The 16825-nt window shown below is 39.7% G+C and overlaps 1 long non-coding RNA gene across 1 annotated transcript; it reads right to left on the bottom strand.

The window, feature by feature from the left end:
• Window positions 1–2519: 2519 nt before the first annotated feature.
• On the bottom strand, window positions 2520–15938 carry LOC116411684. Its single transcript, XR_004223283.1, has 2 exons — window positions 15367–15938; window positions 2520–2705 (listed from the first exon to the last, which is right to left on the bottom strand). It is a non-coding gene; the product is annotated as an uncharacterized LOC116411684 (long non-coding RNA).
• Window positions 15939–16825: the final 887 nt, after the last annotated feature.

Below are 16825 nucleotides of genomic sequence, written 5' to 3'. Positions count from 1 at the left end.
AAAATTATTTTATGCGCGAATATACACCTGATTTGGAAAGTCCCATGTCTCCTGAACGTGCCAATACTAAATATATATAGTTTTATGGAGATTTCTCACTTGTATAGGTCAAAAACTCCCAGCAGTACACTACCAAATTTCCAAAGCACTGCTCCAGAAAGCTGCATACTTTAGATTTCAAGGCCAAAAATTCCACTAACAGAAGGTTTATCCCAGAAAAGTGTACATTTTTGGAAAGAACGGATAATGGGGAATACAGAGTATGCACAACTGTCTGTCTACTCCAAACTATCAAGTTGCAATGCTTTCCTAAAGTTATTGGTTTTGATCAAAATTTGTGATTTTTTTTAAAAATCGCTTCAAGCTTACAGTCTATAGTATCTTATCTCATAAGACATAAAGTAACCAAATAAAACACCCTAAATATGAACCCCAGGGGTCCACTGAACAGTTTGATGCCCAATATGTATAGGTTTACTTAAGTATGTGGCATGTAGGGGCCCCAATGTGAACATACCCCCATATGATTAATCATTTCTGTTATTTCAGCTCCAGCAAAATCAACACATTTACATCATTTATGTGGGATAAAGCTACTAAAAAGTACGCTCACCCCAGAAAGTCATATATTTTTGGAAAGTACACATTCCCCCGAATCTAAAATGGGTACCCATGTCTTTCTACTCCAAAGTACCAAGCCACACAGCTTTTATAAAGTTAGCAAAATTTTGATGAATTTCCAAAAATCCCCTCAAAGCTTCCACTTTGCAGCATCTTATCTCCCACATAGTGTTAGGTACCAAGATAAAACACCCTAAATTTGAATGCCAGGGGTCCACTGAACAGTTTGATGCCCAATATGTATAGGTTTAGCTAAGTATGTGGCATGTAGGGGCCCCAATGGGAACATACCCCCATATGATCTATCATTTCAGCTCCTGCAAAATCAACACATTTACATCCTTTATGTGGGATAATGCTACAAAAAAAGTACACTCACCCCAGAAAGCCATATATTTTTGGAAAGTACACATCCCCCCGAATCTATAATGGGTAAACATTTCTTTTTGCTCCAAAGTACCAAGCTGTAAAGCTTTCCTAAGTTTGAAGATTTATATGACATTTAGAAAATCGCATAAAAATGTTGCAATTTGCCGCATTTATATCTCACAATTTCTTGATAAAGATCAGATAAAGGCAAATCACCCCAAATAGGAACACCTAAGGTCTACTCAACAGTTTGACGCCCAATATGCATAGATATACCAAAGTCTGCGGTATGTACTGACCCCAAAATGAAAATAGCGCATAAGGATTTCTCGCCTGCCAACTCAGCTTTTGCACACAGAGACCCCTGACAGAGTATTATGTGCAGTAACCCCCCCTAACTATACACAGACCCCCAGAAAACCATATATTTGTGGAAAGTACACATTCTGATGAATTCAAAATAGGTAAAGTTATTTTTGTACAACAAAGTTACACCTGGCAAAGCTATGCTAAAAACAGATTAGGAACACTTATACAGGGATAAAATGCGATAAAACCACAAAAATTGTGCAAATCAGTGAAACAACAAAATAAGTCACATGACAGTGTAATTAGTGGTCAGAATATCTGATCCAATAGTCACGCTGTCAAAATAAACAGTTTTTAGGTAAAAGAAACTAAAAACAAAGTGGTAAAATGAAAAAAAAAAAAAAAACAAAACAAAAAAACCCCAAATGTTTGTGTATACATGTGTGTACATGTGTAAAAGTTGTGTGACAGTGTGTAAGTGTGTATATGAGTGTAAATAAGTGTATAAAAGTGTGAAAAATGAAGAAGAAAAAAAAAACTGCTAAATTGTGTGCTGTAAGTGTGTGTAAATGTATGTAAGTGTGTATAAATGTATGTAAGTGTGTGTGTAAATGCAAAAGTGTAAGTGTGTAAATGCAAAAAACAAACAAACACCTTACCTGTCCTGAAGACCCGATAGCCTCCTCCTCCAGACTGCAGTGGGCCGGCGCTAGGGGGGGAAGCAGGAAGCAGCAGACGTGATGCGATCGCGTCTGCTGCTTCCTGGAGGGTCCTGCGACACGGTCGTGTTGCAGGACCCACATGACAGCCCCCCTGGCTCGTTGCCCGGGGGGCTGTCATCTCTAGAAACTCTCTGCCGCGGCGGCACATGCCGTATGGAACACGTCATTGGCATTTAAGCCCTTTTACTGCCACGACATATCCCATACGTCGTTGGCAGTAAAAGAGTTAAAAGGTGCGTTCGGAGGGGGGATTGAACAATCATAATTTTTTTATTAGGATTTGAGTAGCTTATATGTAAATAAATAAGATGGCATGTTAAAAAAAAAACTTTTATTCACTGTCAGTGTCACTTTAAGGAAATCTTGTGACCTGAGAGATAGGTTTCTGAGAAGAGGTTATAACATTAAAGATTTGGGGACAGCATTTCAGTCTGCCCTGAAAAAAAGTAGAGCTGAGCTTCTAAAGGACACAGGAAGTAAGAAATCCGGAAAAAAAAGTAAGTTGGATGCACCCAAGTTTATTACTGCATATAGTTGTCAGTTTAATGATATTAAACAGATAATTAAGAAATGTATTCCGGTCCTGTGTGGCGATATCAAGATTAGGGAAATTTAAGAAAACGGTTGTCGCTTTGTGGTTGTCTTTGTCTCTTGGTAATATTCTGGCACTGAGTGAATATAAATCTATAAAACAAAGAAAAACATGGTTAGATTTGGTGGGTTATTATGCATGCGGGTCGCGGCATTGTATGACCTGTACACATATACGAGTGTCCAAGACTTTTCAAAGTAGTAGAACGGAAAAAGAATACAAAATGAAAAAGTTTATAAATAGTAAGGCGTAATTTATCTATTAACTTGTATGCAGTGTGGTGTGCAATATGTGGGCTGCACAATGTGACCCCTAAAGCATCGAATGCACTAACATTTGAATCAAATAATGAATAAAATTGATGCTACAACGGTGTCGAGACACTTTAATATTTGTAGAGCAGGCAATATTTCTAAGTTGCAGATTTAAGGAATCAATAAAGTTGTGGCACAAGTTCGTGGGGGTAATGAGTTGGAAATGTTATTAAAAATGGAAGTTAGGTGGATATATCTACTGGATACTAGGCTGCCGAATGGGCTAAATGTTAAATGGGATGTGAGTTGTTTTGTTTAGAGATTGTAAAAATAATTTAATGATCTTAATTTTTTAAATAATTTCAGTTGGTCTTATTTAATTTATTGAATGAATAAATATATTTATGTGTAATTGTTAACTTATTGTTTTATTAGGTTAATATTTATGAGATTTAGCAATGAACAATATAATTTATAAACTAGACTAGTGAAATTGAAACCGACTAATCAGAAAAGTAAGAGTTAATTTAGAAAAGGGCGGTGACAGACTTTGTAATGTCAGATCCTTCAGTATTTTAAATTGTGTGATTATGTGTTTGGCAATATACCTATGACTGTGTTGAAAGACACAAAACGCATCAGGACAATTGTGAATAAAGCTATTTCTTAAATCACCTTCACCCGTGTCTGGAGTGCGTGCCCATCAAGAAATTGTGCTTGAGAGACCTAAGTGTGCCAGAAGCTGGTGAGCTGGTATCCCAGGATGGGAGAGACAGCAGGGCTGAGCGAGTAGCCCAAAGTGTTCACAAGTGTGAGAGTCACCGTGGATGTGTGAAAGCCATTGGGGATGGTGAAAAGCCCCGGGAAAAAGGTTCCAGTGTAAAAGATACCCTGGAAAATGAGAGCCCTGAAGCAGGGACAATTCATAACCATGTTTAATGAATGGTTTATGAACTGACTTATGTTTATGTTAGGAGCAATTTACCCCAAATAAACTTTTATTTTTAAGGAAAAAACGTGATGTCACATGTCGTGGTGTCTCTGTCTCTTAAGCTAATTCCCCCAAAAATTATGTGTACAGGCAGTCAGCATGTCACATAATATAAATATATTTATTTATATATATATATATATATATATATCCTTGGAGTATCTGCCAAATTTAATTATTCACAGAAAATACTTCATGACTGGCACACCCTGTAAAAGTTATCACAAATTTATTGTGAACACATTGCACAAAAAATAAATGTGTTTTTACAGGGTGTGCCAGTCGTGAAGTATTTTATGTATATAATTTATTCTATACCATATTTTCTTTCTACCCAAAAAGATGTGGGAGACATTGGGTGATTTATGAAAATTTAAACTGGGGTGTTGTGTGAATATGATGGTGAGTTTGAATTGTTAGCTAAGGATAAGTTAATAAAACACTTCTGACCAATAATTAGAAAATGTGGTAACATGTAAAATTGTTCATACATTTAACTCTGTGTGATGAAAATTGAGTGTTAAAAAAATCTTCCCCATGGTTCTGTATATTTAAATTTTCAGATAATGTCAAAGTTTATGATAAAGACATGTTTGGGCAAAAACCTGTTGAAAGATAACTTATCTGTGATAGTAGGATTTAGAACTATAACAAGATACGGTATATGTTTGGCCTTGCAATCTATACATATTGTTGGGGTGGTTTGAAGTCAGAAATCTCCACATATAAAACATGTTTCATTCTTCTAAAATAATCTGAGTACATCATATGCCTAAAAAGTAGTGTTTAAGGCTGATTTATTGAGAAAGGGCCGGTGGAACTCCGCACACTGCACTGCAGTATAGGAACCAATTAGCAGCTTGGCTGACCTGATAGGGAACACTTGTCTTTGCTTGTATGGCTGCAGAGCTGTTATTGGATACCCCTTTCTACTGTGCTTCTGGTAGAAACTGTTAGGATACACCCACCCCTCATTTGAAACACTGACACGGACCTCAGAGGATCTATAGGGAGCTCTAATAAAAGGGGCCATTTTTACAAACAGTATTAATTTTTAGAACGAAGTAAAACCAGTACAATATATTATTCATAATTGCTTACAAGGTTAGAGATTTTTTAGTTTATCCTATATGTCACTCTTAAAGTGATACTGATACCAAAAAATGTCATGACCTATAGGTCATGTAGACTGTTTTTTCCTAAAAGCCCTGTTTCTCTACATAAATCCTACTGAAGATCCTGAACCTGACTGTCTGGCAACCCGACTGTAGCTTCTCAATCTGTCAAAAGGACTACGTCATAAACTGGGAGGATTCAGCTTGCCGTTTGGTTCAAGGAGCTCCCCCTCCCTACCTCGCATAGTATCGCATGGTATTATGAACTAGATAGCAGGCAGGCTTGATCTTTCCACTGCCTGCCTACTTCAAAAGGCTGTGCCCCCTTTCTGCTCTTCCCAAAAAAATTAAATAGCAGGCCAGCTTAAGCTTTCCCGTGCCTGCCTGCTTCTAAGGGCTCTCCCTCCCCATTACACATAGACAATGGAGCTAAGCTTATGTCACACACCGGCTGAAAGCAAAAGGGGCGTTGCAGGTTTGTGATTGGGCATATCTATTCACTTGGGAGGCATTTAAATTAAAACCCGGAAGAGGGGAACAAACATGGCTGCTCTGTGGATCTGTAATTTTTGCTACCATTGCAGATTTAGTTTATAGGGATTTAAAGCTGATACAAATTAAAACACAACAGGAGGTGTAAAGAAATTTTTTAAGTGGCTGTCAGTATCACTTTAATAAATCAATAAGCCATAAAAAAATCATTATTTCAATAAAGGATTGCTGTGATGGTACCTGTACCCTCGCCTTTATTATATACTGTATATACATACATATAACTTACTACTGTGTTAATATTTAAATTTATATGAAGACTGAATTTCACATACATTAAATTTAAACACTAGAGATTGGCAGTTCCAGTCATATAACCGAACATGCAAATTATTAGCCTGTTTAGGTATACAAATGGTAGGCATATTAGCTACTACAGACAGGTTATTGTCAAGGCTCTAAACCTGCAAAATTAAGGTACATTATATTCATTAGAACAATAAATCCAATAAAAAAACATTTTAACTACTATTCGATTTAGATTTTAAAGTCTCTAACTAACATTGTTTTTAAAATTGGTTAAGAACACAAATTAGGATTTTAGAAAGTATATTATTTAAAAATGAAACTGTGTAATACAATCAAATGAATAAGAATGCTTATGAACCATCCCTGCAGTTGGCCTACTTTGGCCTTTTTTTTTCTCAGTTACTTTTTCAATAAAAATTGTGGTTGACATTTTTACCCATTTGAGCTTGAGACCACAGTCTACAGGCAGCTACATGCTTCTGCAGGTGGACAAAAGCAAACAGTATGGCATGTGTGACTATGGCCTAAGACAGGGCTGTCCAACTGGTGGCCCGCGACCCCCCCTCTGTGTGGCCCCCCACCTGTCTGGCTCCTTTGATGGCTTACCTTTGTGTAAGCTTTAAATGGTATCAGTACTGAGATTAACTGGCCCCCTGCATTGCTCACACCTCAGATTCAGGCTGTAATCCCCCTGTATTGTTTAATCATGTAATCCACTGTACTGTTCACACCTTTTAATGCCTTCATTGTTTTCCTCCTCACCCACTTTGTTCACCTGTTCACACCTCAGACATTGCCTCTGACACATCCAGCATTGTGTCTCTGTATGCTTGCTGCCTGTGTGTGCCATAGGGCAGCATAGTGTGACACATAGGCAGGGGAGGGCAGGAATAGTATGACACACATAGGCAGGGGAGGGCAGGAATAGTGTGGCACACACAGGCAGGGTAGGGCAAGCAGTACTCTGCCTGCTCTATGCCTCCCCTATGCTGCCCGTGTGTGCCATACTCTGCCTGCTCTATGCCTCCCCTATGCTGCCTGTGTGTGCCATACTCTGCCTCCCCTATGCTGCCTGTGTGTGCCATACTCTGCCTTCCCTTTGCTGCCTGTGTGTGCCATACTCTGCCTTTTCGTATGTTGCATGTGTGTGCCATACTCTGCCTTCCCTATGCTGCCTGTGTGTGCCATACTCTGTCTTTTGGTATGTTGCCCGTGTGTGCCATACTCTGCCTGCCCTATGCTGCCCGTGTGCCATACTCTGCCTTTTCTTATGTTGCCTGTGTGTGCCTTACTCTCCCTGCCCTATGCTGCCTGTGGGAGGTGAACCTGGCAGGGGTTTGTTCTGGGAGTTTGTTAGCATTTGGAATTAGTCATTATATGGTCCCTAAGGTGTGTAATTATATTCTGGTGGTTGCTGTTGCTGCTGATTTAAGAGTATGTCTTAATATGACATGATATAATTCTTTCACATATGAATGAAGGGTGATATCCCTTCAGTGAGCACCAACCATTGGGTTTTTGCTGTGTTGCCACCATTAATGTGGGGATGGTCTTAAAGTGGACCTGTCACCCAGACATAAAAACTTGTATAATAAAAGTCCTTTTCAAATTAAACATGAAACCCAAATTCATTTTTATATTAACACATCCAAACCATTTATAAAGGCATTTAAAAATTCCAGCTGTCAGTCATATATTGCCTGCCCCGCCCCTATGCCTTAGGCATAGAGGCGGGGCAGACAATAACTTTAGCTTTCTGTTCCGCACTACCTAGATGTCACTGCACTTTCCCCCTCCCTCCTCATCATCTAATTCATTGCTGTCCAACTGGCGGCCCGCGGCCCGCGACCCCCCTCTGTGTGGCCCCCCCACCTGTCTGGCTGCTTTCATAACTTACCTTTGTGTAAGCTTTAAATGGTATCAGTACTGGACCCCTGCATTGTTAACACCTCAGATTCAGGCTGTATTGTTTAAAAATGTAATCTCCTGTGTTGTTCACACCTTTTAATCCCTACATTGTTCATCCCCTGCATTGTTCACACCTCAGGCTGTAATCACCCACATTGTTCACCTGTTCACACCTCAGAGTGTAGGAGCAGTAGAAACCCAAAAATAAACCCTGCACACTATAAAAAGAACATATACTAAGGTGGTACTGCAATTAAAAAGTTTTTTTTAATATATAGCTATTGTGCAGACTGTAGGAGCGGTGGCAGCATTGTGTCACTGTAGGCTGCCTGTGTGTGCCACACTCTGCCTGCCCTATGCTGCCTGTGCGTGCCATACACACAGGCAGGGTAGGGAAGGCAGAGTATGGCACACAAAGGCAGGGTAGGGAAGGAAGAGTATGGCACACAAAGGCAGGGTAGGGAAGGCAGAGTGTGGCGCACACAGGCAGGGTAGGGGAGGCAGAGTGTGGCGCACACAGGCAGGGTAGGGAAGGCAGAGTATGGCAAACACAGGCAGCATAGGGCAGGCAGAGTATGGCACACACAGGCAGGGTAGGGAAGGCAGAGTATGGCACACACAGGCAGGGTAGGGAAGGCAGAGTATGGCACACACAGGCAGGGTAGGGAAGGCAGAGTATGGCAGGTTTTTGCTGTACTACCACCATTAATATGGCTATGGTCATGTGATAACATGGGTGTGGTTTCAAGTGGGTGTGGTTTTAAAAGGGGGAGTGGTCAAAACTAGCTTCCATTATCGGCCCTCCACCACGGAGGCCGGAAAAATTCGGCCCTCAGTGCCACAGAAGTTGGACAGCACTGATCTAATTGTTTAGCCAGTGCATGGGCCTGTACATCTGGTCCTCCATTTAGCATGTACACAAGATTTTGGCAGGATACAAAGCTTGCCTTCATAACAGTGTCCACAAAATGGTGCCTGCCTGCTTGCTTTGATTGAGTGAGTAATTCCAAGACGGTAGGAAACAAGATTTTTATTATTTATATAGCGTAAGTAACATTTATTTTGCTTAACTAACAATATAGAAAATAATTTGGAGTTATGTCTTGGGGTGACAGGTCCCCTTTAAAAGCTCTTGTGGTAACACGGGTGTAGTTTAAAAAAGGGAAGTGGTCAAAAATGGCTTCCATTATCGGCCCTCCACCATGTAAGCCAGAAAAATTCCGGCCCTCGGTACCACAGAAGTTGGAAAGCACTGGCCTAAGAGATGTTTTTGGAGGTTTAGGCACTTCTAGAAATAATCAATAAATCTCTGTAAAGAGATTTGCAGACTGTCAGCAATTTAAAACAATATATAAAAATTATTGAATCTTCACCATGTTTAACAATGCAGAAAGTTTGTAAATAATGTTTTTTCCTTAGGAAAACCTACATCACATATGAAGGGAAATTGTTTTTTTAGCTGTGTTTAGTGTTTCCTTTTACAGCGTCAAGTCATTTTGTTGAAAGAGAATATGAATTTAACAATAGTACAAAATACAATGCCAAGATAAACAAAACTTGAGGAATAAAAGTCATCGTCATAGTTGTGTGAGATCAACAGAAGATTTCAGCCATACTTACATTAAGGAGATCCAGAACATAAAAAAAGCATAATGGTTGATGAAATGTCAACTTACTTTTGAGGTGAACCTCCATAATAAACTTTGGACTTTACTTGTGATATCTGTTCCCAAAAATTACATTTTTCCCAGGTGCTTATTGTATAAGATAAGCTCTCTTTGCTTACCTATTTGTAAATATCAACAGTCAGTATCAGAATTCCAAAATAGGTAATGTAGTCAGAATATTTTTACATATACCCATAATGTTAAAAGGTTCTTTAAAGTGATACTGACACCAAAAAAATTCTTTTAAAAATTCTTTTAAAAAAAAAAATTTAAAAATTAAAAATTAAAAAAGTCCTGTTTCTCTACATAAATCCTACTGAAGATCCTGAACCTGACTGTCTGGCAACCCGACTGTACCTTCCCAATCTGTCAAAAGGACTACGTCATAAACAGGGAGGGATTCAGCTTGCCGTTTGCTTCAAAGAGTTCCTCCTCCCTCCCTTGCATAGCATCGCATGGTGTTGTGAACTAGATAGCAGGCAGGCTTGATCTTTCCATTGCCTGCCTACTTCAAAGGGCTGTGCCCCCTCTCTGCTCTTCCCATGAAGAATAGCAGGCTAGTTTAAGCTCTCCAGTGCCTGTCTGCTCTCCCCCCCCCCCCCCCCCCCCCCCCCCCCAATACACATAGAAAACGGAGCTGAGCTTGTCACACACCAGCAGAAAGCAGAAGGGGAACAAACATGGCTGCTCCGTGTGTCTGTAATTCATGCTACCATAATTATGAAGTGAAAAATCTTTGCAGATTTAGTTTAGAAGGAATTTAAAGCTGATACAAATTAAAACACAACAGCAGATGTAAAAAAAAAATGTTTTAACTGGCTGTCAGTATCACTTTAAAAGAATACTGTCATGGGAAAATATGTATTTTTTTTTTTAGCTTCAGTTAATAGTGTTTCTCCAGAAGAATTCTGCAAACAGATTTTTTTTTTTTAAATTTAATCTTGAAATTTTACATAGGGTTAGCCATAATCTTCATTTCCCAGGGTGCCACAGCCATGTGGCTTGTGGTCTGATAAACTTCTGTCACACTTTACTGCTGAGCTGCAAGTTGGAGTAAAATTACCCCCCTCCCAGCAGCCAATCAGCAGAACAACAGGAAAATAGTAAGATAGCAGCTCCCAGTAGATATCAGAATAGCACACAACAGTAAGAAATCAAAGTCCAGCTTGTGACTCCTATAGTTACATGAGAGTAGAGATGTAGCGAACTGTTCGCCGGAGAACTAATTCGCACAAAAATCGGGTGTTCGCAAGTTCGCGAACTTTTAGCGAAGTTCACAATTTTGGGTTCGCCTTAGCTGGAGCCAAATTATGACCTCTCACCCCAGAGCCAGCAGATACATGGCAGCCAATCAGGCAGCTCTCCCTCCTGGACCACCCCCGGACCACTCCCTTCCATATATAAACCGAAGCCCAGCAGCCATTTTACATTCTGCCTGTGTGTGCTTGATGAGTTAGCATAGGGAGAGAGCTGTGCAGGGGTTTGAGGGACAGTTTAGGTAGCTTTGCTGACTAGTAATCTACTTTCTACTGCTCTGTATGTAGCTGCTGGGGGCAGCTGATCTCATCTGCTGTAACCCAATAGTCCTTGTAAGGACTGCTTTTATTTTCTGATTACTGTTACTCTTCTTTTCATTGTGTACTGCAGCTCCGTCTGTGTGTGTTGGAGACAGGTGTGCTGCTCATAGTAGTGCACTAAGCACCAACCACACATTCACATCATTTTTTTTTATTTGTGTTTTTTTACTTTGCTACTGTAATTTATGTAGATGCCAGACGTTATAAAGCAGTTTATTACACAAGTTTAGAAATGTAGTGTGATTTCTGCCCTTTCCAGCAAAAAACGCAACACTGTGTCAACAACGTATTTTTCAGAGAAATTTTTGCCCTTGATCCCCCTCCTGCATGCACCTGCCCAGGTCGTGGCACCCTTTAAACAACTTTAAAATCAGTTTTCTGGCCAGAAATGGCTTTTCTTGGTTTTAAAGTTCGCCTTCCCATTGAAGTCTATGGGGTTCGCAAAGTTCGCAAAAGTTCGCACTTTTTGGCGGAAGTTCGCAAACGGGTTCGCGAACTTTTTTTGTGAGGTTCGCTACATCTCTACATGAGAGTAGGCTACCTGAAAGCAGTTCTAATGTGTAGCCCTGGCTCTTTCAAAAGCTCAGCCTATACACCAATATTACAACTTATAAAATGCATTTGTTGGTTCAAGAATAAAATTTTGAATGGTAGAGTGAAATTTGCTATGGAAACAGTATAATTTAAAAAAAAAAAAAATTATACCATAAAAGTCACGACAATATCCCTTTAAAGGAGAAGGAAAGGCATTTTGGCATTTTACTGCCAACTGATTAGGCACATTAGTGCAAGCTAGAATGTTATTTTTATTCTGCAGAAAGCTTTACCATACCTGAGTAAAGAGCCCTAGAAGCTCCCTCTGTTTAAGATAGCAGCTGCCATTTTAGCTTGGTCTCTTCCCTACTGCAGCTCTAGCTGTTGGTAGTAGCTCAGATCACACATGGGACAAGGAGGATGGACCCATAATATCAAATAAATCAGACAACAAAGTAAAGAGCTGGAGGTAAAAAAAGGCCGCAGCTTTATTCAAAATAGAAAATAACCTGTTATCAAACATTAAAATCATAGTGATTAACAAAATTAATCTTAAGCTTGAAATGCTTTGAGCTCCCGCCGTAACTGCCAGGAACCAATTAATATATTTTGTTACTTATCATTAAGCAAAAGTCATTTTTCTTTTACTTTCCTCCAAAGCCAAATCTGGAGTCCTCTAATCCAGATTTGGCCCCACTCCACTTCATTAGGGCTGTTTCAATCACATTTTGCCACCCTAAATTAATAATATCATTGCCTATGTCGGATAAATGCAAACGGTCTTCTTTATAAAAAAAGGCTTTTTTTACCCATCTTTTGATCTTGAGATCACAACATGCCTGTATGAAATGATACCTTTCAGTTTACAAAATTTGGAAATTGCTACATTTACCTTCTTGCGTACTCTCTCAAGTGGCTTGCAAATCTCATCTTCAAGCCATATGAGCCTCGGTACAATTTCAGACCACACAAATATGGTCTTTTTGAAATTAAAGCTAAGGTGTACTAAAACAGCGAAAAAACAAATACTGTATATACTCGAGTCGGGTGCCATGGGTCCCTCCAGACAAAAATCTAAACACAGACAATTCATATTGCGAGTAATAAATATTATAGAGGGCCTCAAGTAATTTACCAAAAATACTCATAGTGATGGGTTTTCTTTTATCCTGTCTGTCAACTGGTGATTAAAATCCCTTTAATAGCTGCTTTATTACTGCAAATTTACCAAAATCAACTCCGTTGAATAATTTATTACTAGAAACTAAGAAACTAGTGGCTGCTAAATGCTTTTTAACAGATGAAAAAGAAGAACCTTGTCCAAAACACTCAAAGATGAATAAAATCAATAAATCCAGTTTAGCCCTGAGACCTTGATGATTTGCTTGGAAAGCCTATAAAGCCAAGCTATTGATGTAATATGACCAAGTCTTATGTGCCACTGATTTGGAAATGATAGAAATTGCGCTTAAATTTGATCCCATAATTGCACTGGAAAAGGTTGAGGATATGATTCTGCCTGAGGAGCCAATTGCCTGAAGTGAGAAATCTGCAAACGTGAAAGAGCATCCGCTATATCAGTGCTGTCCAACTTCTGTGGTACCGAGGGCCGATAATGGAAGCCAGTTTTGACCACTCCCCTTTTTAAACCACACCCACTTGAAACCACACCCATGTTATCACATGACCATACACAATGGTACAGCAAAAGCCTGCCATACTCTGCCTTCCCTACCCTGCCTGTGTGTGCCAAACTCTGCGTTCCCTACCCTGCCTGTGTGCCATACTCTGCCTGTGTGTGCCATACTCTGCCTCCCCTACCCTGCCTGTGTGTGCCATACTCTGCCTGCCCTATGCTCCCTGTGTGTGCCATACTCTACCTGCCTCATGCTGCCTGTGTGTGCAATACTCTCTCTGCCCTATATTGCCTGTGTGTGCCATACTCTGCCTGCCCTATGCTGCCTGTGTGTGCCATACTCAGCCTGCCCTACCCTGCCTGTATGTGCCATACTCTGCCTGCCCTTCCCTGCCCAGTGATGGCACACACAGGCAGCATACAGTGACACAATGCGGGCACTGGTCCTACAGTCTGCACAATAACTATATATTAAAAGAAACTTTTTAATTGCAGTACCACCTCAGTATATATTCTTTTTGTAGTGTGCAGGGTTTATTTGTGGGTTTCTACTGCTCTGAAGTGTGAATAGGTGAACAATGTGGGTGATTACAGCCTGAGCCTGAGGTGTGAACAATGCAGTGGTTGAACAATGCAGGGATTAAAAGGTGTAAACATCATAGGGGATTACATTTTTAAACAATACAGGGGGATTAGAGCCTGAATCTGAGGTGTGAACCATGCAAGGGGGGGCAGTTAATCACAGTACTGATACTATTTAAAGCGAGTAAGCCATCAAAGCAGCTAGACAGGTGAGGGGCCACAGAGAGGGGGGTCGTGGGCTGCCAGTTGGACAGCACCGCGCTATAGTATTCATATGACCTGGCAGATGCTTAGCTTTTAACCATATTTTATATTGCAAAGCCTTAAGGACAATTTGACAAAATATACAGATTACAGGAGCATTTTACTGGATGAGTATTTATTACTTGAACTACTCCTAGGTTGTCACATAACAATAAAATTCCTTTTACCAGACAACTGGCTCATATTTCCAAGGCAACAAGTACAGGAAAAATATCCTACAGGACCATGTTTTTGCCAGCCTCTTACTATCTATCAGGCCATTCACCAACACACCATTGACTGCTATAAAAAGCCCCAAAACTTACAGATGAAGCCGCATCAGTTGAGAGCTGCAGAGCTTTATTATCCAAAAATTGGTCCTGAATACAGTTTCTACTACTGAATCCTTCCAAAAACTGATCCCAAGTCAATAAATCCTCTTTCACTTCCCTGGTTATCCTGATATGCCATTTTGGGTTTTTAATGCCAACTGTTAATTTCTTTCTGAATTTTTTCTTGAACTAAATTTGGGTTCTCATAAACAGATTTAGAATTATTACAAACATAAGATATTTCTGGATGGGTTGATGAAGGAATGACAAATCCATTCCTAAAACCTTCAAACAGCAACTGAGCCATCTGTTGTTTTGGATAAATTTTTAGGAAAGGCACCATTTCTTCCAATTTCACTTGTGTTTTCACCCTTTGTACCACTATCTTTTGTGGCAACTTTACTTTCTGTGGGCAGGAAACGCTTGATACATTTAAATGCTGGGTGTTGGCTTGGGCAAATGCTGCATTCATCCTTGTATCTGCAATTCTCACAAAATCAACACATATTTTCATTATATGCCCAACAGCAGTTTTGCTTGCCAGGTGTTTGAGTCTTAGCAGGCCCATTATACTGGGGCTTTGGTACCAACATTTCCAGCCAAAGATCTATATTCTTTCTGCCCCATATTAATGCTTTTGTTACTGACATTTTCTGTCTAAACCTGTCATCATATATGTACCAGGCTATGTCTCCATAACTCCTATATGCTTTTAATTTGATGTCTAGGTGTTTAAACAACTCTCGTGACAAATGTGGGTGTTCTGCTGAAATTATATTTGCGTAAATACAAAAGGCTTGCAGCCAGTTATAAAAATGTGCGAGCTACGGGCCTGCATCTATCCTCCTCATTATCACCTTTTTTTATGATTTTTTAGAAATTCCCTGCTAGAAGGTAAAAGTCATAATAAATCCACATACTCTCCCCTGACTATCTTTTCTTTTACATAGGGTGATAAATGCAGACCCAATGAAGTTGTTTGACACATTAAGGATTCTCTAAATTAAAGTTCACTGACACCTACACTTGAATGCCTTAAAGCTGCATCAGGTGTCACAGGAAATTTTACAGAAATAGAGTCTTTTAAACTAGGCATAAATTGGCATAATTTACCCAGCTCCTTGATAATCTGAGTCCTGCTGACCAGTAGAAGGTCTAGTTGAGGCTGATTGTTGCAGTTCAGCACTGAGTTGTTTCAGTGCCTGAGCAGAAGTCAAAGGAGTCTCGCAGCAATGTACCTGTGAAGAGAGAAGAGACAGAGGAAGAAGCATTTTGAAGTGTTGGAGCAGGATTTCCAGCAGCTGTAGTTTGTGAAGAGGTGCCTGGGAGTCTGTTCAGAAGGAGAAGTGGATGACCACAGGCACTACAGTGCATTCTTCCTATCAGTAGATGGTGCTGTTGCAGCACTACGAGTCCTGGTGCTAGTCTTTACACCCTGTTCCAAATTATTATGCAAATTATTTTTAAGTGTCACAAAGGTTTTCAATTAAACTCATGGATGGCATTGTGTCTCAGGGCTCTTTGGATCACTGAAATCAATTTTAGACACCTGTGCTAATTAGTTTACCAGGTGTGCCCATTTAAAGGATAAACTACTTATGAAGGACATTCCACATTATTAAAGGAACAGTAACACCAAAAAATGAAAGTTTATAAAAGTAATTACAATATAATGTACTGTTGCCCTGCAGTGCTACAACTGGTGTGTTTGCCTCAGAAAGACTACTATAGTTTATATAAGTAAGCTGCTGTGTAGCCATGGGGGCAGCCATTCAAAGGAGAAAAGGCACAGGTTACTTAGCAGATAACAGATAAACCACCATTATATGGGGTTTATCTACTAGTTATCTGCTATGTAACCTGTGCCTTTTCTCCTTTTTTCCAGCTTGAATGGCTGCCCCCATGGCTACACAGCAGCTTATTTATATAGTAGCTTTTCTGTAGCAAAAACACCATTTTTTTGCAGAGCAACAGCACATTATATTTTAATAACTTTAAAAACTTAAATTTTTTGATGTTACTGTTCCTTTAAGCAGACCACAGTTAGCAAACAATATGGGGAAGAAAAAGGATCTCTCTGCTGCCGAAACGAGTGAAATAGTTCAATGCCTTGGTCAAGGTTTGAAAACATTAGATATTTCACGAAAACGTAAGCGTGATCATCGCACTATTAAGATATTTGTAGCCGAAACCCATTAAAGTGATACTGACACGAAAAAACAACTTTTTAAAATATAAATCTACATAAAAAGTTGCCTATAGGTCGTGTTGATAATTTTTTACTGATAGGGCTGCTTTTGTAAGTAATTGTTACTTGAAATCCCAAAACCTGACTGTTTTGCCAGCCTGACTGTCCCTTCTCAGCCTGTCAGTTATAGCTTCTAATGCTAACGGCCTCCTGCTGGACAAATATGGCCGCCCCCTCATAGAAGAACATGGGGGATCAGAAAGGGAATGTAAAAGCTTGGCCAAATACTTTTATGGGCAAATTATAAATAGCATGCAAAGACAATGTTATGACAGATGTAAAAATAATTTCATTTCTGGTGTCAGTATCTCTTTAAAAAAACTT

The sequence above is a fragment of the Xenopus tropicalis genome, chromosome 6 (assembly GCF_000004195.4).
Source record: "Xenopus tropicalis strain Nigerian chromosome 6, UCB_Xtro_10.0, whole genome shotgun sequence".
NCBI lineage: Eukaryota > Metazoa > Chordata > Amphibia > Anura > Pipidae > Xenopus > Xenopus tropicalis.
This window is presented reverse-complemented; position numbering and strand designations above follow the sequence as displayed.